The sequence below is a fragment of the Callorhinchus milii genome, unplaced genomic scaffold (assembly GCF_018977255.1).
Source record: "Callorhinchus milii isolate IMCB2004 unplaced genomic scaffold, IMCB_Cmil_1.0 Scaffold3, whole genome shotgun sequence".
Taxonomy (NCBI): domain Eukaryota; kingdom Metazoa; phylum Chordata; class Chondrichthyes; order Chimaeriformes; family Callorhinchidae; genus Callorhinchus; species Callorhinchus milii.
Genome location: NW_024704744.1, coordinates 2335986 through 2358009, shown reverse-complemented (window position 1 = coordinate 2358009; position 22024 = coordinate 2335986). Strand labels below are relative to the sequence as shown.

At 46.3% G+C, this 22024-nt stretch overlaps 1 long non-coding RNA gene across 1 annotated transcript in view; it reads right to left on the bottom strand.

Annotated features, from left to right (window-relative positions):
• Positions 1-2176: 2176 nt before the first annotated feature.
• The window catches only part of LOC103187019, a 97935-nt gene continuing 78087 nt past the window's right edge, over positions 2177-22024 (bottom strand). Inside the window, exon 3 of the long non-coding RNA XR_488838.2 lies at positions 2177-2352. This is a non-coding gene — a long non-coding RNA (uncharacterized LOC103187019). The remainder of the gene's footprint in view (positions 2353-22024) is intronic.

The window sequence follows — 22024 nt, the reverse complement described above, 5'->3', positions numbered from 1 at the left end:
ATGCCGAGCCGGGGAGAGGGGGGGAGGTGACTGTAGGCACGTTCGAAGCGGAAAGTCTTCAGGTGCGATCTGAAGATGGGCAAATAGGGGACGAGGTGGAGGGCAGGAGTTCCAGAGGTTTGTGGCTTGGTGGCTGAAAGCACGGCTGCTGAGGAAAGCGGGCGGGTAGAAGAGTGGGGCGTGAGTGGGTCAGAGAGGTAGGGAGATCCCAGGGCATCGTAGCACCACCAGAGGATTTGTAGTTCAAGTCCCCACGTTGAGACTTTGAGCTCACAGTCTCGGTTGATGTGATAAGGCAGCATATCAAATGCAAAGATTAGCATCGTACACAGTCCACAACGTCAAATAGTCTCAAAGCGCATCACAGAGCTTTACTACAAAGTGTAGTGACTGTGTATTTTGTAAGCAAATCCGGCAGCCAATAGCAATGTCTGGCCATGAACCAAGCAACTGATTTATCTCGGGGATTGACTCTGAGGAGAAACTCCCTTCTCTTTCCCAATAGCATCGCAGGATCTTTAAGGTTCATCTTGAAAGAACAGGCAGACAGAACCTCAGTGAAGTGCCAGATTCCCCTCCAGCAGTGGGCGTTATCCTGGACTGTGAGCTCCAAGTGCTCCCTGATTGTCCAGCGCCTTGGGACATCCTCCTGACGTGAAAGCCGCTGTACAAATGTAATTTTGTTGCAGGGCTCGAGTCCTCAACCTTCTCTGCTGCAGCAATAACTTATTTGTTTCAATGGGCTTTGGGACGTCCAACACATTTCAGCCTATCTGCTACTCGCTCTCTGGAACTCCATCCTGGAGTCTCTCCAACTCGCTTGCTCCCTCACCTCATTCAAGGTCCATCTCCTCAAGACTTACCTCTTTGAACAGCACTTTCAGTCATCAGTTTCACTTCCTCACATCCACCCCCCGCCCCACCCTCCCGGTTCCCACCTTCGGCTCGGGTGCCAAGTCAGGATTGTTGAGCACCTTGGGACGTCCTCCCGATGTGAGAGGCGCTGCGTAAATGTAAATCGCATCGTATTATATTACTGTGGAATCAGGCACTCAGTGGTCTTTCGGGTCGCCCCCGAAGATCTTCCTCTTCGACCGTGCCTACGGTCACCTCCCTCCTGGGACTGTACCCCTGTGTGAGGGGCGCTATACAAATGCAAATTGTTGCTGTTGTTGTTTCCTGGATACTGACTGATATACTGAGGATATCGAAGAGCAACTTACATTTGCTCGACCCTCTGACAGGGTGAATAAACCCTGTCTTTGCTTTCTATGAATACGTGTAAAGGAGCCTGTAGTTTTTTTTACTTTATTTGAAAAAACTTGCCTCAAGCGAGAGAGCTAACAAGGGCTGTTTGAAGTTCCAGCCCTAATTAGGCACCAGTAACCAGTTAATGACTCAACACCATATTGAGCTGGGTGCAAGCGAGAGAGAGCGAGAGAGATGGAGGGAGGGAGGTGTTAGACAGTTAGAGCCTTGAGAAGATGGTTAAGGAACAGTTTCCTTAAAATAAACCTTTCTTTTTTGTTCTTCCAAATCTTGGTGACTCACAGCCTCCTATAAACACCTTTCACAGAAGATAACTATCTCCTCGCTCTCAACAGAGCTGGTGCTGGGTGTCAGTTGCTAGCGTGCTCGCTGCTGGGTCAGGAGGTTGTGGGTTCAAGCCCCACGTCGGGTCATGGAGCTCAAATAATAGGCAGGTCTCTTATTATCAGTGGTAATAATAATCCTGGCATTTAGTATGGAGGGAGGGAGGACGTCTCAAAGCGCTTCACAGAACATACTGTAAAGTGGAGTGTTTGTAGATGAGGCCAATGGAGTCCAGGGGGGAACGTTGCATTGTCGGATGTCTCAGCAATTCGCCTCCAAAACACACACTCAAACACACACACAGCACCTACGCTTTGCAGCATAAAAGCTGCGAGACTCTTTGAGACGTGCTTGTGACGTGAAAGGCGCTGTATCGAATGCAAGGATTGTTTATTATGACTACTTCAGGCAGTCAAGAAAGAGAGAGAGAGAGAGAGAGAGAGAAAGAGAGAGAGAGAAAGAAAGCGAGAGAGAGAGACGCACGCTCGCACACACACATACACACAAACAAACAAAAGGGAAAGTTAAGATGATTCAATAAGGAACATAAAATAAACACCAGCCTTTTTTTTAATCCATGCTTTATTTGAAAGGTCGTCAAGACGGGGGGGGGGGTGTGTGGGGGCTATTGGAGGGTAATGAATACTATGTGAATTACATCACAGCTTGACTGGTGCGCTGTGGGCTGTCTAATCCACTTTAGCCTTCCTGGACCAGCTCCCATTTCCATTGTAGCAGCACAGTAGTCTTCCCAACAACCTGAGAGAGAGCGAGAGAGAGAGAGAGAGAGAGAGAAGGAAAAAAAGTACCAAAATTATAGATCGCTGACATAATGGCACTGGATCCATTACGCATCCTATTAACTATTTGGTTTTTAGCATAAGCAGATGTTTTGCTCTGGCGGACAGCTCCGCAAAGCCCCAGATGCTACCGCGCTCCACATCTGGGTTAGTTTCATCACTCCCCCTCCCATCCCCACCCCCACTCACGTCTCCGATGCCCCCAGGAAGCACACACGTCTGTCCCCTACCAAAGACCCCACCACCCGCCTCCTCGCTCGCCCCAAACTCTACCCGCCCATCAAGGCGTGGAGTCCTGTAGCTTGGTGGTTAGAGCACTTGCCTCCCAAGCGAGAGGACCCAGGTTTGATTCCCGGGCAGGAGAAAATCTTAGGCAAGTTTCCTTACTCCACACGGCTCTCTTAGCAGTAAGTAGGCGCCCATTTGTTAGCCAATTGGCGGATTACTTTCCGGGGGTAATAATCCCTCCCGACCCCCCAAAAATTTGGTTACTCAATCCACGACTGTTTGTGGGACACCTCTGTTAGCCAGAACACTGGGAGGGAGGGAGGGAGGGAGGGAGGGAATGGAGGGAGCGGGCATGGGAATAGAGGGAGAAAGGGAGAGAGGGAGTGAAAGGAGGGGTTTGGGAGCGGAGGGAGGGAGGGAGAGTGTGAGGGAGGAAGTGGAGGGAGGAAGGGAGCGAGGGAGGGAGGGAGGAAGTGGAGGAAGGGAGGGAGTGGAGGGAGCGAAGGAGAAGAAAGGTATGGAGCTGGCACACTGGACTGAGCAGAGCTGAGCAGTAATTGGCACAAAACGCAGTTGGCACTTTGCCCTCCCACCCCCCTACACACCCCCCCTCAAAAAATAGCGGTCTTCTGAGAACGCGGCAGTCCTGATTAGCTGGCAGAGAGGCTGTGATTCATAAGCAAGTACAGTGAGAGCAATAAACGCTGGCTTCGGTCACCTCTGAGTTATTTTCCATGTCCAAATGCAATTGGTGATGAGAGCGACCACCCATTGACTACAGCAGTGATCTCACTGTAGGGACCCACTTACTGTCTGCTTCCACAGACTTACCGTCCACACACAGTGAGCCGATCAACAACAACAACAGGGGATCAGGATATGGACCCACTCCTTCACCCCCCTTTTCAAGCTGAGAGGAGCTGGTCAGCAGCCCGAGGGGGAGGGAAGTGTGCGTGTGGGGTTGGGGGGGGTGGGGGGGGAGGAAGGAAAGGGATGGTGACCGAAAGAGAAGTGAAGACCATAGGTGTTAAGGGCGTTAAGGTGTGTTTCTGAGGGAGTGAGAGGGGGAAGGAGGGAGGAGTAAGGAATGAGGGAACGAGGGTTTGAGGAAGTGAGATCACCTACAAACACACAGTCACTACACTTTACAGCAAAATCCACGACTCTCTGTGGGACACTGCTACACGTGATTGTCTGTCGCATTTCACCCACAAGATATACAGTCGATATGTTCGGTATATTGACGCAATGTATTCACAGTATACTCTGTGAAGCACTTTGAGACGTCTCCACGATGTGATAAGCCACGATATCAAATGCAAAGATTATTATTAATAATAAATCCTATCAAGCACTTTTAGACAGGTTCCTGACATGAAATTGGCTAGACCAAATGCAAAGATTGTTATTACTGTAGACAGAGATATGCAGTCTGCATGGATAGGCACTTCAATGGAGAGAGAGAGAGAGAGAGAGAGAGAAGGGGGGAGCATTCCGGTGTAGGAATAATAGTAATAATAATAATCTTTGCATTTGATACAGCGCGACAACGGGCACTATATAAATGCAAGTTGTTGTCGTGCGGCTTCGCAGAAAGAGGGATTGAAGCGTTTGAAAATGCAGAGGAAGTTTCACTCTCGCAACAGAAAGATGAAGCGAGGGAGGAACGTCGGCCGAAACACCATGAGAAAATTCCCAGATCTTCCTCCGAGCAAAGTAGCAAAGCGTGAGGATTGGTCACACCCTCCTGTACCGTGAGGAGATGGGACCTCGGTTCAAGGGTCTCATCCAAAGGTCAGCACTTCCAATATCGCAGTTCATAACCCCCCCAACCCTTCCCACCCAACTGAGTGTGACTGTCAGGCTCGGTGAAGCACAGCTGACAAAGGTTTGAGGTTGGCCTGGGATGGACTGCTCTCACCCAGCTCTGTTCGGCGCTGATGGGTTTATACCGCGCAGAATCCAAAAGCAAGCGATGGGAATTGTTTCTTCCCAATGTCAAAGAGATAAGCAGCCCCAGACATGATAGAACCTTACAATTCATAGCTCAGAAACAGGCTGTCCGTGTCTGTGCTGGTGCTCGCTCCCCCACTCGAGCTCTCTACTCGAACCCCCATTCCCCTGCTCTTTACCCCAAACGGGTCTGCGCTGTGCGGAGTGCTGTAGAGTAGTGGTTGGAGCACTCGCCTCGCAAGCGAGAGGCCCTGAGTTTGATTTCCGGGCAGGGAGGAACCTTAGGCAAATTTCTGTACTCCACACGCCTCTATTTACCCAGCAGTAAGTAGGAACCTATTTGCTAGTCGATTGGCGGATCGCTTTCGGGGGTAATAATCTAACCACTGAACTATTTATCCTTTCAAAACTTCTCAGAAATTTAATCCTCTCTGTCCAAATCCTTGTAACTATAAACTCACCTCCTCCCACCCCAGTGCCCAGTTCTCTTCCCAGCCCTGAATGCAGCAGAACCTGCTCAGTGAAATTCCGATCCAGGATCTTTCAACTAAAGAAAGCAAAATCATAGTGAAAATAAGACGTCCCTGCTTTATTTCTTAATGCCTGTGTCTCAGGAGTGCAGCTAAAATCCTCTCTTGTCAAGGAATCCAAGCGCTTAGGATCAACATGTGCGAGGCGAAGGGGGTCGAGTTTCTTTCCGTGTGAAAGTGAGATGATGTGACTCTGGCTCAGTCGATTGCACTCACTGCTGAGTCAAGAGTTGTGGGTTCAAGCCGATCACGTCAGAAACTCTGAGCTCCCAGTGTTGGCTGACATTCCAGTGCAGTGCTGTGGGGAGTGCTGTATTGTCAGAGATGCCATCCTTCAGATGAGATGTTAAACCGAGGTCCCGTCTGTTTGTTCAGGTAGATGTTCGAATAGTGTCCTGTGATACTATTCGAAAACAGAAGGCAGTTTCTCCCTCCCGGTGTCCTGGCCAACAATCCCCCCAAATAAAATTGATTTCAAGGCTGTTCGTGGTACGTTGCTGTGCACAATTGTGCAGCTGGCTTTGCCCACAAATACACCGTCACTACATTTCACAGTAATTCTAGTGAAGCACTTTGTCCACTGGGCGTGATGTGAGACTAAGCACATCACTGGATCACAAGAGAGGTTTGGTCAGGTGAAGAAGTCCCTTTGGCCCGTTTGCATAAGCAGCGGGGGAAAATATCCTTGGGGGACGGGGGGCGCTCAGTAAAACTCAGTGAAAGGGTCGATCCCTTTTATGTCGGGGTTATTGGCTTGACTGACAGTCCATCCGTCAATCAGAGGTGAGAACCTCCCAACAAGCAGCCCCCCAGACTGGAAGTGGGCGGGTGCTGCTGATGAGTTGGGATGATTTGCTCGGAGGACTGTCTATGAGTTAAAGAGATGACTGTAAATACTTGGGGGAGGAGTGGTCTAAGCCCCCTCTACCCCTATTCCCCCCACCACCTATTTCAGTTTGATCTCATCCTTCTATCCATCCATTCAACCTCGCGGCTTTCACATTGAGAGGACGTTCCAAAGCACGTCACAGGATTTTACTGTATTTTGCTTGGTCACCTGGGTGTCTGACACACGTGGAAACCCATCACCGAGCTTGAGAGTATCCGAAACAAGCTGAGAATTCCATGCATCCCACCTACACATGGAAATCCTAGAGATTTTACTGTAAAGTGGACTAATGTCTCATCCGAAGGATGGCACCTCCAACAATGCAGCACCCCTCCCCCTGAACTGCATTGAAATGTCATCTTAGACTATGTGGTTCCGTGTCTTGACATGGGGACTTGAACCCACAACCTGTTGACTCAGAAGCGAGAGGTTGAGCCAGGCTGGCACTTAAATTCAGAGCCAGGCAGACACCATCCCAGTTCTAGCATCAAGCTGGTTCTTAAATGAGTCCCAGCATCTTGGCCTCAACTACCCATTCTCGTAACCCCTTTCCCGCTGTTATAAAGAAGCATCATGAAACAATAAACAATTAAATAAATCAAAATAATCAAATCAATCCTTGTATTTGATATCAGCGCCTTTCGCGACAGGAGAACGTCTCAAAACACCTCACGGGATTTGCTGTAAAATAATAATAATGATCCTGTCCCATAAACAAGTCATGGATTGAGTGACCAACTCATTTTTTTTGAAAGGATTATTACCCCTGGAAAGTGATCCGCCAATTGACTAGCAACTGGGTTCCAGCTTACTGCGAGGTAAACAGAGGAGTGTGGAGTAAGGAAACTTGTCTAAGGTTTCACTCCGCCTGGAAATCGAACTCGGGTCCTCTCGCTTCCGAGGTGAGTGCTCTACTTTACAGGACTCCACAGGTAACTGCAATTAAAATCCTAACCCCTCCGCCCTCGGTTTCTCCCAGTGACCATTCTGAAATCGTGACCCATTTTATTGCTGACCAAAAGGCATTAGTCCTTCGCCACATATACGGAAGGTTTTTAAGCCCTTAATCATATCTGCGTTTCCTCCCATCTCCTCTTAATTTTCCAGTAGCGCTCAAAACAGCCCCCACCCCACCCCTCATCCTGTTGGAATGTGCCAAGCTGGAGAACAGTGCTTAACATGTGGGAGTTAATAATCCAATTTCACCCAAACGATGAAATAATTACGAACAATCCTCATTTGTTTTATTGCATTTTAATACGTAACGGCTGCCTCAAGATGATTGACTGAGGTACTCAGTCCAACACCCCAGCAGGTTAGTTGTGCAATACAATCAGCGGAAGGGCAGTAACCAGCCCATGGGAAATATGTGAAACACAGTGGGGTGAATTCCGCACCTTGGGGAGGGGGTAGAGTGGGGGGCAGTCCAGCGTGTGGGATTCCTCAACCATTTTTCCTTTCACAAGGATTCCCTTGTGACAGCCTGGCTCAGAGGGTAGCGCTCTCGCTTCTGACTCGTAAAACTGTGGGTTCAATCTCCGCACTAGGACTTGGAACTCATGCGTTCTACACCGATACTCCCAGCGCAGTGTTGAGGGAGGGTGGGGAACGCTCGGAGGACTGTCTATGAGTTAAAGAGATGACTGTAGATAGTTGGGGGAGGAGTGGTCTGAGCCGCCTCTAGCCCTATCCCCCCACCACCGTCTGCCTATTCAGGTGGATGTTAAAGCTCCCACGGCACTATTGGAACAGAGAAGGGAGTTTTTCTCTCCCGGTGTCCTGGCCAACAATCCCCCAAATAAAATTGGTGATTTGCTTCAGACTGTGTGTAGGACACTGCTGTGTGCAAAATTGGTGTTTGCCAAAAAATACACAGTCACTCCACTTTACAGTGTATGCTGTGAAGCACTTTGAGACGCCATCCTGACATGAAAGGCGCTGTATTAAATGTAAGGATTGGGAACATTGGAACAGGAGTGGGCAATTCAGACCCTCAAGCTTGTTCCTCCATTCTATTAAGAGTCCTGTAGCTGAGTGTTTACAGCACTCACCTAGCGAGAGAGAGACCTGGGTTTGAATCCGGCCAGGGCGAAACATTGTTTACCTTGCAGTAAGTAGGAACCCGGATGTTAGTCAATTGGTGGATCGCTTTTCCGGGGATAATAATTCTTTTTCCAAAAAAAATTGGGTCACTTAATCCACGACTGTTTGTGGACGCTGCTGTGCGCAATTGGCTGCCGCGTTTTGCCCACAAAATATACAGTCAATTCACTTTATAGTATATTCTGTGAAGCACTTGGAGAAGTTGAGAAGACGTGATCCTCACCCTCACCTACAAGGCCATTCACGGCCTTGCTCCCTCCTACCTCTCCGACCTACTATCCCCCTACCTACCTGCCCGTACCCTCCGTTCCTCTGGCTCCGGTCTGCTCCACATCCCCCGCCCCAACCGCTCTACTATCGGTGGCCGGGCTTTCAGCCTCTCAGCCCCGAGGCTCTGGAACTCCATCCCACAGTGCCTTCACCGTTTCCTCCCTTTCCTCCTTCAAGGCCGGTCTCAAGACCGTTCTCTTTGACCGTGCCTTCAGCTCCCCTCTCGACTCTCTACCCCCTCCTCGCTTCCTCCCTTCCCTCCCCTCATCCTGACCATTTCCCCCCTGCTCGGGTCTGACCCAACTGTACAGCGCCTTGGGACGTCCTCCCGACGTGAAAGGCGCTCAATAAATGGAATCTTGTTGTTGTTGTTGTTGAGGCATTATATCAAATGAAGGGATTATTATTATTATATATTATCATGACTGATCTGTAAATCAACTCCATATCCTTTGATACTCTGACTTAACAAAGTCTATCCACCTCAGTCTTGGAAATTTGGAATGATCCAGAATCCACAGCCTTTGGGGCAGAGAGTTCCAGATTGTCAGTATGTTTTTATTCCCCTCCATCACGGGACTCCCACACAGTATTTCTCCTAGAGTGGAGATTCCATGAGGTTGCTGGAATGTTGTTTTGGTGACAGAGATCAGTCTCAAACCACACACCCGCCCTCCACCCGCCTTGTCAAGGAATCCGTTAAGAACCAACACAATTTAGACAGCAGACTTTCCCGTTGGGTTTCTCAGTTAAGAATTTCCGAGATGTTGGCCCCTTTCAGGAACATCACTCCAACTCAAACTATTAATCTTGGACAGTTCTGGTCACTGCGACATAAGGAAGCTGCCCAGGCCCCAGAGACAGTACAGAGGAGAGCAACCAGACTATCTCAGGTGCTGGAGGAATGAGCAACCACTAGAGCTGGAGCTCTTCAGTCTTGAGACACCTCAGAGAGGTATATGAAATTTTAAATGGGATTGAAAAGGTAAACCCAGGTCAATATAATCAATACCTTAGGATGCACCAAGACAGTAGAACAAGAGGACACAGGTTTAGTGTTGCAAAGGGCAATTTCAGGACTGACAACAGGAAGTAATTCTTTACACAGAGGGAAATTAACGACAAGAGCAGGATTACCAGGAAGGGTGGTTGAGGGCCAGGACCATGGGACTCATTTAAACAGCAGCTTGAGGCTGCGATGGGGGGACGATAGGATGGGTGATTCTGGGAGGATGAGATCAGATGGACTGACAAGTCGTCTTTATCTCTTGTGATCTTGTACACACAGTACTCTAGGTGTGGCTTGACTGACCAGAGTTGAACAAGGTAATCATTATAATAATCCTTGCATTTGATATAGCGCCTTATTGTGTCATTGAGACGTCTCACAGCGCTTCACAGAATATACTGTAAAGTGAATTGATGTGTATTTCGTGGGCATAACATGGCAGCCAGTCCCACAAACAGTCGTCGAGCGAGTGACCAAGTTTTGGGGGGATTGTTGGCCAGGAAACTGGGAGAGAGAAACTCCCTTCTCCTTACGAAAAGTGCAGCGGGATCTTTAACATCCGCCTGAACAGGTAGATGGGACCTCGGTTTGACGTTTCATCTGAAGGACAGGGTGCTCCAGTACTGCAGATGTGGCCATGATCAGAGTTGGACACATTGCTCCAGATGTGGCCTGACCCACTGGGCCATACAGCTGGAATCGCATGTTACCTTAAACTTTATGGGGAAATGAAAGCAAACCTGAGCAATAACTTTGGGGAACCTCGGGGGAAACTGGAGTCAATCACTGCGCAGCTCACGGGGGGCTGAATGGAGAGGCTGAGATGGCGAGGTGTTGTGTCAGAGCTTGGTTGCCGGTGGCCATGGACGCTGGGGTTGTAGGCAGCTTCTCCTGTGGTTTTTTTAAGAGCTAAATCTTTTCTTCATTTCAATGGAACAAAGTCGAATCACATGTGCGTAGGTGTGAATAGGTCTCCAGAACTGTGGGGCACCGATAAGCAGAAGCCCCACAGAGGGAGAGGAGAGAGGAGACTCAACAAACTGCAAAATACTCATTAAAATAAATTTTTCATTCCCCTGAAAGTTTTGCCATTGAACCACCGCAAAGTTCCTCTGCGTAAATATCATGGCTTGGCCCCCGTTTGCTGGTTCAGATCCAGCCTAGCCCACGATCGAGAGGGAACCCGCTAATATAATAGTATCACAATCCTAGCATTTTATACTGCGACTTATCATGTCATTGAGAAGTCTCAAAGCGCTTCACAGATTATACTGTAAAGTGGATTGACTGTATATTTTGGGGGAGAAATGTGGCACCCAATTGCACACAGCAGTATCCCACAAACAGTCGAGTGACCAATTTTTTTTTAAGGGATTATTACTCCCGAAAGCGACTAACACCAGGTTCCTACTTACTGCTAGTTAAACACAGGTGTGTGGAGTAAGGAAACTTACCTAGGGTTTTGCCCTGCCTGGGAATCGAACCCTAACCCTGGGAGTTTTGGGCCAATTTATCCTCTTCTACACAGCCCTGACTGAAACCAGAAAACTAAGCACGGAGCAGGATTTGAGCCAACGACCTTGCAACTTGTAAACTACAATCCCATCCACATACCATCTGGGTTGCCCGATCCTATCATTTGTAATAATAATCCTTGCATTTGATACGGCACCTTATCACATCATTTCAATTTCTACGTGGAACATTTATGTGGAACTATCTGTGTCAGACACCCATTTGACCCCCACAAAAAAATCTCTTTATAATAATAATAATCCTTGCATTTGATAAGCAGCTTATCACAACATTGAGACGTCTCAAAGTACTTTGCAGGATATACTGTAAAGTGAATTGATTGTATAGTTTGTGGGCGAATCGCGACAACCAGTTGCGCACAGCAGCGTCCCACAAGCAGCGATGGAGTGAGTGACCAAATTTAATTTAAAGGGGGGTTATTGGCCAGGAAATCTAACGAGCGAAACTCCCTTTTCATTTCAAATAGCGCCAAGGGATCCTTAACGTCCACCTGAACAGGCAGATGGGACTTTTGCATTAACATGTCATCCAAAGGACGGACCCCAATTTCTTACATTTTCAGACAAAACGGTCTCACAAGATGAAATGAAAAATATTCCAGGCCATTTAACAGCTGGAAAAGCCTCATGGACTCACTGTTAATGAATTATGTAGGAGCAGTCGTAAATTCACTCTCAGTTTGAGAGTCTATCCGAGAATTAAGACCGGATTTTATGAATTTCCCAAATGTCAGCATTATCTACAATTGTAAGACTTTAATCTTAAGGCTGAAATTTCGTGACGACTAATGCTCCTGAAGGTTTGATAAACTGTCCTTCGGATGAGATGTTAAACCAAGTCTGTGCCTGTTCACGTGGATGTTAAAGATTCTCTGGCTCTACTTAAAAACAGAAAGGAGTTTCACTCTCCCAGGTCCTGGTCGACAATACCCCAAGTAAAATTGGTCACTCACTTCATGGCTGTTTGAGGGACATTACTACGTGCATATTGACTGCCACGTTTGCTCACGACACATAGTCGGTACACTTTACAGTATACCCTATGAAGTGCTTTAAGACATCCTCTCAACTTAAAAGGCATTGTACCAAATGTAAGGTCAATTATTATTGGAATACAGAGACATAGAAACAGGAATAGGCCATTCAGCCCATCTCAACTCCAACTACCCACCTTATCCTTTGATACTCTGATCTAACAAAAATCTATCCACTTCATTCTTGAAAATGTGAATGGATCCAATATCCACAGTCTAAGGGCTCTGGAACGTTACCCCACGTGAAGGGCACTATATAAATGCAAGTTGTTGTTGGTTTGGGGGAGAGTTCTAAATTCCCACTACCCTGTGTGTAAAAAAAATCCTTCCTGATTTGACTCCTAAATGCCCGGACTCTAATTTTAAGATGATGCCCCTTGTTCTGGATACCCCCACCAGAGGAAATAGTCACTGTGTATCTACCCTATCGAATCCCTTTATCATTTCAATCACCTCAATCAGATCACCCCCTCAACCTTCTAAACTCAAGAGAATACAGAATTATTATTATTATCATTAATCTGCACCTATTATTTTCCAATAGTTTCCAGCAGTTTCTCACAAAACAGTTGTGGATTGAAGTGACCAATATTTTTATGAATGTTTTATTTTTCTTGAGGGATTATTATCAGGCGTGCGGAATAAGGAGACTTGCCCAAGGTTGCACTCTGCCGGGAATCAAACCCGGGTCCCTCGCTTGTGAGGTGAGTGATCTAACCATTGAGCTACAGGACTCCATGAGAGAACGAGAGAGTTCTCCACAACAGGAAATTTCCTTGTGTAAATGGGGAAAAACCCTTAGGAGATCACTTTGGAGATTCTGTAGCAATAGGTTTTTAGGCGTGTGTCAGACACCAGGCTGAGCAAAAAAATAATCCCATTGGACACATGCAGAGAGACACGCATAGTTGCTCTCAATCCCAGTAGCGAAGCTGCATTTGAATCAGGAAAGGGCTATAAGTGCATCCAAATGTCTGTTTGGCAGTAGCTCAGGGCTCCCAGTTTCCGTGGCCTTAATCGTGTAAATCAGTGCGGAGAAACAAAGGAATCTGTCAGCGAACTCTGATCATAAACACACAGGAAACCTCGGCATTCCAGCACTGTGTATGTGTAGACAGTCCAAGTACATTCTTGTTTTAATTGGAAACATAGAATTTGGGCTGCGATTATCCGAGCTCGGGCTGCGATTTGGGGGTTTTGATCGCTCCTCGTGCCGCGTGGGTCTCCGTCCTCCTTTATTTTGGTGGGGTGTGGGTGGGGGTGTTGGATGAGTGGTGGGATGGGGCAGATACATCACAAGATTGGTTTGGATGAAGAAAGCCCTTCAGCCTATCAAATCTCATCCCTCCAGAACATCCACTCTACCGTCCCCCCATCACAGCATGAAGCTGCTTTTTAAATGAGTCCCAGTGTCCTGGCCTCAACCATCTTCTCTGGTAACCCTGATCCAGTCGTTAGGGACCCTCTGAGTAAAGAAACATTTCCTGGTGTCTGTCTTGAAAATGTTCTTTGCAACTCCATACCCGTGTCCTATAGAGAATGGGACAGTCCTGATCAGACTCTGTGAACAAAGTGGAAAGAGAAAAGCAAGAGCCATGGCGCTTACCTAACAAGGCTCCAACCTGCCTTTGTCAGATGTTTAATGACTAACTAGTGACTGTTGTTCTTAAGCGGGATGTAAGTGGGGTCTCCACGGAGCTGAGGTGTTTCCAACATGACATGCATGGCAACAGAATGTTAGAAATAAATTGACCTTCTGCGGCAGTCTCTTGTCTGGTTCCTGAGCCAGGTGGGTCCACAGTATTCCATGGCACTGCTGATAACAGTACAGCCCAGCCTGCACATTGGCAGGACTTGGAGATATAGACAGGTTACTGAGGGAAGGGACTCTTCCCACTCAGCTCCTGTTAACCCTGCAAGTCAAAACCCGAACGGGTACGGTGGTCCCAGCAGGAGAGGGTGAAGCTTGCCGGACACTGCTATCAATGGCAAGGTTTTAGCTGTTTAGACTCCAGCAGTTACACCAATGCACATCCTTGGGCCCCCAGCCTTGGTTCTTGCCAACCTGCGCCTTATGTGAAACTCTGAGCCTGGTTGGGATTCTCTTAAGCACGGTGAGGGGTTTCCGCATGTGTCAGATATTCATCTGATCGAAAAAGCAAGAGGTGAGGATAGCGGGATGGTGGGTGGGAAAGGGTAAGAATACAACATAAATAACAATCCTTCTATTTTTGGCTCTGGAACTCTATCCCCCAGTGCCTTCGCCGCCTCCTCCCTTTCCTCCTTCAAGGCCGGTCTCAAGACCTTTCTCTTTGACCGTGCCTTCAGCTCCCCTCTCGACTCTCTACCCCCTCCTCGCTCCCTCCCTTCCCTCCCCTCACCCTGACCATTTCCTCCCTGCTCGGGTCCTAACCCAACTGTACGTCCTCCGGACGTGAAAGGACGTCCTCCGGACGTGAAAGGCGCTCAATAAATAGAATCTTGTTGTTGTTGTTGTATTAATGTGTGGAGCCTGTCTCAAAGCTCTTCACAGGATATACTGTAAAGTGTGGTGACTGTGTATTTTATGGGCAAATGCACCAGCCAATTTGCGCACAGCAATGTCCCACAAACAGCCATGGAGTTCGTGACAGTCTGTTTTCTCTTCGGGCTTGTTGTCCAGGTCACTGAGAAAAACTGCAGTCTCTTCTCCACCAATGCCAATAGCTATATGAGTTTAAAGTACCTAATATGGGGCTTGAACCCACAACCCATTGACTCCAAGGCTCGATTGCTGCCAACTGAGTTAGGCTGACACCTAAACCCCTAGATACAGCCAGTCCATTCTACTGCCAAGTCCTGTGAAGCGCTCTGAGATGTTTTGACAATATTATAATGTGTTATATTGAATGCAGGAATAACAATAAAATAATTATCCTTGCATTTGACCTCGTGACTTATAACATCGTTGCAACATCTCAACCCACTTCACAAGTGAAGTGTAGTGACTGTGTATTTTGTGAGCGATCGCGGCAGTCAATTCGGACACACCATAAAACTCAACCACCCATGAATTGAGTAGCCGATTTTATTCGGGGGAATGTTGGCCAGATTATTATTATGATGGTGTAGACTCAATGGGCCGAATTGCTTCCGTATTTTCTATGACACTATTATTGCTATTGTTATTATTATTATTTTCCATTCTGAAGACATCAAGCAAATATTGCTTCTCCCCACTCACGTGCGTGATGGAAAGAACATAGATTTTACAGCTTCTTTTTACTTCGAATTGTCTCAAAGTGCTTACTGTAAAGTGCAGTGACTGTGTATTTTGTCGGCGAACTCGATTTATCTGATTTATCTGGTGGATTGTCGGCCAGGACCCAGAGAGAGGAACTCCCTATAATTTGGCCGTGATATCATGAGATCTCTAACGCCAAATTTACGCACAGCAATGTCCCACAAGCAGCCATGCTTTACGCTCCTGTCCCGAAACACTGAACTGAAGCACAGGCCTGGACTGCGAGCTCAAAGTCCTAATGTGGGGTATGAACCCATGACCTTCTGACTCTAACAGGGCTCAAGCATGCGTTATAATAATAATAATAATAATAATAATAATAATGATAATAATAATAATGATAATAATAATAATGATAATAATAATGATAACAATAATAATAATAATAATAATGCTGCTTGCATCCAAAGAGTTGTTACAATCTGGAATGCACTGCCTGAGAAGATAGTGGAAGCAGATTCGATGATAGCTTTCAAAAGGGAATTGGATAGGTACTTGGAAAGGAAAAATCTGCATAGCCGTGGGGTAAGATCGGGGGACTGGGACTAGTTGGATAGCTCTTTCAAAGAGTCAGCACAGCACGTTGGGCCGCATGGTCTCATTCTGTGCGGTAAGTTTCTATAATCCTATGATTTGATATAACGCCTTATCACATCATTGAGGCACCTCAAAGCACTTCAAGGATATATTGTAAAGGGTAGTGACTTATAGGTGAAACGTGGCAGCCAATTGCGCAGGGTGTCCCACAACACAACAGTCGTGGATTAAGTGACCAAATTATTATTATTTTATTTTAGGGGAGGGATTATTACACCCGAAAAAGTGATCGGCCAATCGACTGAAGAGTAATAAAGGAAAGGAAAGAAACTTGCCTCGGGTTTTGCTCCGCCAGGGAGTGGAATCCAGGTCCTCTCGCGGGCGCTCGGACCAATTCACTACAGAACTCCGCGCCTAAGGTTTCTCCCGGCCCGGGAATCGAACCTGGGTCTGAGCACAACGATGGAATAATGGGTTTTAGACTTGGTTTGCCCTCAGTTTGCACACGTGACAGACCAGCCGTGATTGTTTTTAGAAAAATTACAAAAGCACGTTGAATTTTGGGTTGAGTTAACTTAAGAATTCAACGGGTGTTGGCCAAAGTCCTGGTCGTGAAATGTGGGTTTCCATCCACAGTCGTTGCCAGTAATAATATTTGGGAGAAGTCAGCAGAGGAAAAATAAAACCAAGCATTTTTTTAATATGCCGAATGGTATTAAAAAAAAATCTATTTTTTCCACACCGACGAAAATTGCATTGCAATCAGGAGGCTGGCATCCTATCAGCCTGGCTCCGTCCTCAGCTCCCAGTTTCTGGTGTTACAAGGTTGTGGGTTCAAGCCCCACATCAGGGTTTCTGAACTCAAAGCATAAGAAGTATTCTCTATGTTGTACAACCCGGTAGCGTAATGTTGGAGCACTTGCCTCGCAAGCGAGAAGACCAGGGTTCGATTCCCAGTCGAACCGAAACCTTAGGCAAGTTTCTTTGCTCCACACGCCTCTCGTTACCTGGCTTAAGTAGGAACCCAGTTGTTAGTCGACAATTCCACGGATATGGTCGCTTCCTAGCTGTTCGTGGGACTTTGCCGTGTGTGAAGTTGCTGTTGGGTTTGCTGAGAAAATACACAGCCACTGAATTTGACTGCAATTACATGGGAGGAACATTAGAGTACTTCAGCGTTTTAGACACACATCAAATACGGAAACCATTGTTGTGACAGTAGGTAAAGGGTATTTTTATAAGGCGCTATATCAAATGAAAAGATTATTATTGTCAAGGGATATGGAGCAAAGGTAAATGGAGTTGAGGTACAGATCAGCCATGACCTAATGGTGGAACAGGCCTGAGGGGCTGAATGGCCTGCTCCTGTTCGTATGTTCCTATGTTCCCAGAGACTGGATATTAATAATTAATAATGACCCTTATATTGGATTCAGTATTACCATGTCTTTCAAATCAGGAGTACATCACAAAGTGCCTCACAAGATATGCTGTAAAGTGTAACTTGTAGTCTCATAGTCTTGGGTTAATCAATTGTCTGCCACGTTTCGCCCACAAAATACACAGTCACTCCACTTTACAGTATATTCTGTGAAGTGCTTTGACGTGAAAGGCAAATGCAAATGAGTACAAATGCTATTTTGTCGTAGTTGTATTAATGGGCTGTGTCCCTTAAAGGTGAACGAGTTCAGAGATGATCTGATTTGAAGGGTTTAAAATATTGGCTCCAATGTCATAGGTGTCAAAGTGCAGATGAGACATTAAACCGAGGCCCCGTCTGCCTGTTCCAGCAGATGTTAAAGATCCCAAGGCATTAATCAAAATGAAGGGAGTTTCTCTCTCCTGGTGTTCTGGCCAACAATCCTTCAAATAAAATTGGTCACTCTCTGCAGCACTGTTTGTGGGACACTGCTGTGTGCAAATTGGTAGCAACATTCACCCACACAATACACAGTCACTGCACTTCAGAGTATTTTGTGGGTGAAACGCAGCAGCCAATGGCCCACAGCAGTGTCCCACAAACAGTCATGGATTGAGTGACCCTATTATTGTTTTTTTAAAGGATTATTACTCCTGGGAAACCGATAATAATAATAAAAATCCTTGCATTTGATATTGCACCTTATCACCTCTTCGAGACATCTCAAAGCGCTTCACAAAATTTGCTATAAAATGAATTGACGGTGTATCTTGTGGGCAATCCACCAATCAACTGACAACTGGGCTCTTTCTTTTTGCGAGGTAAACAGAGGCGTGTGGAGTCAATTTAATTTTAGGTTCATTTTAATTTTAGAGCGAGGAGAAACTTCAACTTAAATTAAAACTTAAACTTAAATGAAAATTAAAAGTTAAATTTAACTTCAAATTGAAAATTAAACTTAAGCGTTAAGACATCTCAACGATGTGCTAAGGCTCTATATCAAATGGCAGGATTATTATTATTTATTACTATGACTGGACACTTTATCTTAAATGCATAATTTTTTTTCAAAAGGGAAATACAGAATCGTTTTTCATTACAAAAGAGCGCATTAAGTTTCCTTTTGGAACAATGTTTCCACTTGGCCTCTTAGTTAATATTCTGTTCCATTTCCCTTCTCCTTGAAATACCCCACTTTCCGTTCTCCTTTTCACTAATTCCACCTCATTTTTTTGGCTGCTTTTCCCACACTTTAGATCCGTTTCTTGGATCGACTCTCAACTGTCCTTTAAACCCTACATCTGTGCCACGACCGGTTCTACCTTACCCCATCTCCGCAACCTTGCCTGCCTCCACCATTACCTTTCCCCTCAGGCTGCTGAAAGCCTCATCTATGCTTCCATCACATCCAGGCTTGACTACGCTAACTCCCTGCTCACCAGACTTCCCAACTCTTCCCACCAAAAGATGCAGATCATAGAATTATAGAATTATCCAGCACAGAAGGAGGCCATTTGACCCATCGTGTCTGTGCCGGCTCTTTCAAAAGAGCTGTCTAATTCAATCCCACTCCCCCGCTCTCTCCCCATAGCTCTGCAAACTTGTCCTCCCCAAATAATTATCTACTTCTCTCTTAAAAGCTGTTATCGAATCGGCTTCCACCGGCCTTTCAGGCAATGCATTCCAATACCTACCCACCCTCCAGTGGAAATAGTTTCTCCTTGTTCACCCTATCTAATCCCCTCATAATTTTGAAAACTTCTATGACGTCTCCTCTTAACCTTCTCTGCTCCAAGGAGAATAATCCCGACTTCTCCAGCGTCTCCTCATAACTGAAGTCCCTCATTCCTGGTAAATCTCCTTTGCACTCTCTCCAGTGCCTTGACATCCTTCCTAAAGTGTGGGGCCCAGAACTGAACACAGTCTCTAACTGAGGCCTAACCAGTGTTTTATATAAAGGTTCATCATAACTTCCTGACTTTTGTATTCTCTGCATCTATTTATAAAGCCCAGTATCCTGTATGCTCTTTTAATAGCTTTATTTACCTGTCCTACCCCCTTCAAAGATTTATAATAATAATAATAATAATCCTTGCATTTGATATAGCGCTTTTCACATCTTCTAGACATCTCAAAGCGCTTCACAAAATAAACCGTAATGTGAATTGACTGTATATTTGTGGGCAAAATTTACTTATATGAACCCCCAGGTTTCTCTGTTCCTTCACCCCCTTTAAGATTGTACCATCTAGATCATCCAGAACTCTGAAACTCATGTCCTCCCCCGCACCAGGCTCCGTGACCCTATTACCCCCACCCTCGTCCGGCTCCACTGGCTCCTCATCGCCCAGAGGATAGAGTTCAAGATCCTTGTCCTCACTTTTAAAGCCCTCCACGATCTTGCCCCTCCCTACCTCTGTGACCTACTAAAACACTACTGACCCACCCACTCCCTCTGCTCTGAAGGCACTGGCCTTCTCCATGTCCCCTGCCCTGCCTGCTCCACCATCTGTGGTTGGACATTCAGCATTTCTGTCCCCACCCTCTAGAACTCCATCCTAGAAACCTTCCATCTCTCCCCCTCCCTTGTACTTGCAATGCCTTCTGAAGATCTTCCCCTTTGAGCATGCCTTCGGCCACCCGCACTCGCACACCCCTTGCCCTCCATCCCTCTTAGAATCATAGACTCATAGAATTATACAGCACAGAAGGAGGCCATTCAGCCCATTGAGACAGTGCCGGCTCTTTCAAAGGAGCTATCCAATTCAATCCCACTCCCCCGCCCTCTCCCCATAGCTCTGCAAACTTGTCCTCCCCAAATAATTATCTACTTCTCTCTCAAAAGTTGTTATTGAATCGGCTTCCACCAGCCTTTCAGGCAATGCTGACCCACCCGCCAGTGGAAATAGTTTCTTGACTCTAACCCCCAGCTTGGGTGCAAACCTTCGACTGTCCAGCATCTTGGGTCGTCCTCCGGACCCCCAGTTTAGGTGTGTATAGAGGGCAGGGGGAGTATGAGCAAAGTGGAGGGCTTTTGGGAGAGATGCATAGAGTGGTGGGGCAGGGGAAGGGGGAGGAACAAAGAAGCTGAAGAAAAAGTTAAGTTCAGTATAAATTAAGTACGAATTACGTTTATGTTAAGCGTAAATTAACGTAAGTATAATTTAACTTAAGTATTAGTTAAGTGTAAGCTAAAAGGCCATGGTTAAGTCTAGCTCAGTGGAATTTTAACTGAAAAAAGCAATTAATGATTTTTCCAATTCGTTTCGATGTGAGTCCAGGTTGTAACATTTTCTTTAATGGTTGCTTGAAGTAAGGCTCACTTCAGAATATACCATAAAGTGAATTGAGCGTATATTCTGTAAGCTGCAGCCAACTGCGCACAGCAGTGTCCCAGAAACAGTCGTGGATTGAGTGACTAAGTTATTATTTTATATTTTTAAAGGTATTATTACCCAAAGAAAAGCGAACTACCAATCGACTAATAACCAGGTTCCTACTTACTGCCAGGTAAACCGAGGTGTGTGGAGTAAGGAAACTTGCCTAAGGTTTTGCTTTGCTCGGGGATCGAACATGGGTCCTCTCGTTTGCGAGGTAAGTGCTCTAACCAATACACTACAGGACTTTACTTTTATGTGTGGTCACCAGAAGCCTCATCAACAAAGCTTGTGATGGTCAAATAATTAATTGTACAGAAAAGCAACATTGCTCCATATTCCAGGTATTGGGGAGAGCCAGGGAATGCATGACGGGACTCAGCCAGCCATCCCAAAAGAAATGGCTCCAAATTTTCTCCCGTTGAAATATGGCTTGGTCCTGCCAAGGCACATTGGATGAGCAAGGATCTTGATGCTTACTGGCAAGTTCATTACTTTTTGTCAACACATTGGGAAACACAATATTTGATTAACACAGAGCAGTCAAAGGCTGAGTCCCAGACAGCTGGAAACCCTAGAAGGAGATGTGCTCAAAGCCTCTTGGTTGACTCATCGCTCACCATGTCCAAGTCTTCTTAGGCAGCAGAAAATAAGTCAACCAGACACTGGGCAACATTACCAAATCTGGTCACATCCACAGAAGCCTTTCTCAACACTGCACAGTGCTCGGTCCACACGCCGAGTATGAAGTAGAGTGGGGTGAGACCGTGAAGGAATTTGAAGGTGAGAACAAGAAACTTAAACTCAATCCACTGAGATATGAGTGGGATGATTGTCTCATGGAGCCTAGTGTGGGAGGGGACATGGGCTACAGAGTTCTGTATAGTCCATAGCTTGTGTAGGGAAGCGATGGGTAGTCTGGCAAGCAAAAGATTGGCATAACCAAGCCTGGACATGATAAATGCATGGATAAGGAAATAAGTTGATGGAAGGTTAGGAAATTTGTTTTCATGCACAGAGTAATTAGGATATGGTATGGAATATTCTGCCAGGAATCATGGTTGAAGCAGAATCTATAGAATTATGCCGCACCGAAGGAGGCCATTTGGCCCATCATGCCTGTGCTGTCTCTTTGAAAAGACCTATCCAAATCAATCCCACTCCCCCATTCTCTCCCCATAGCCCTGCAAACTTGTCCTCCCCAAATAATTATCTGGAAGCCTTCGCTTTCAAAAGAGGAGGGAGTTTCTCCCAGTCTCCTGGCCAACAATCCCACAGATAACATTTTAACATTGATGCTTGTGGGACCTTATTGCACTTAAATTGGCTGCTGGGTTCATCAACAAAACACACTTCACTTGATAGTATATAATGCAATACAAAATTACATTTGTATTGCACCTTTCATGTCGGGAGGAACCTAACATCACAATGCAGTCACATTTGACATCACAAGAATTGGT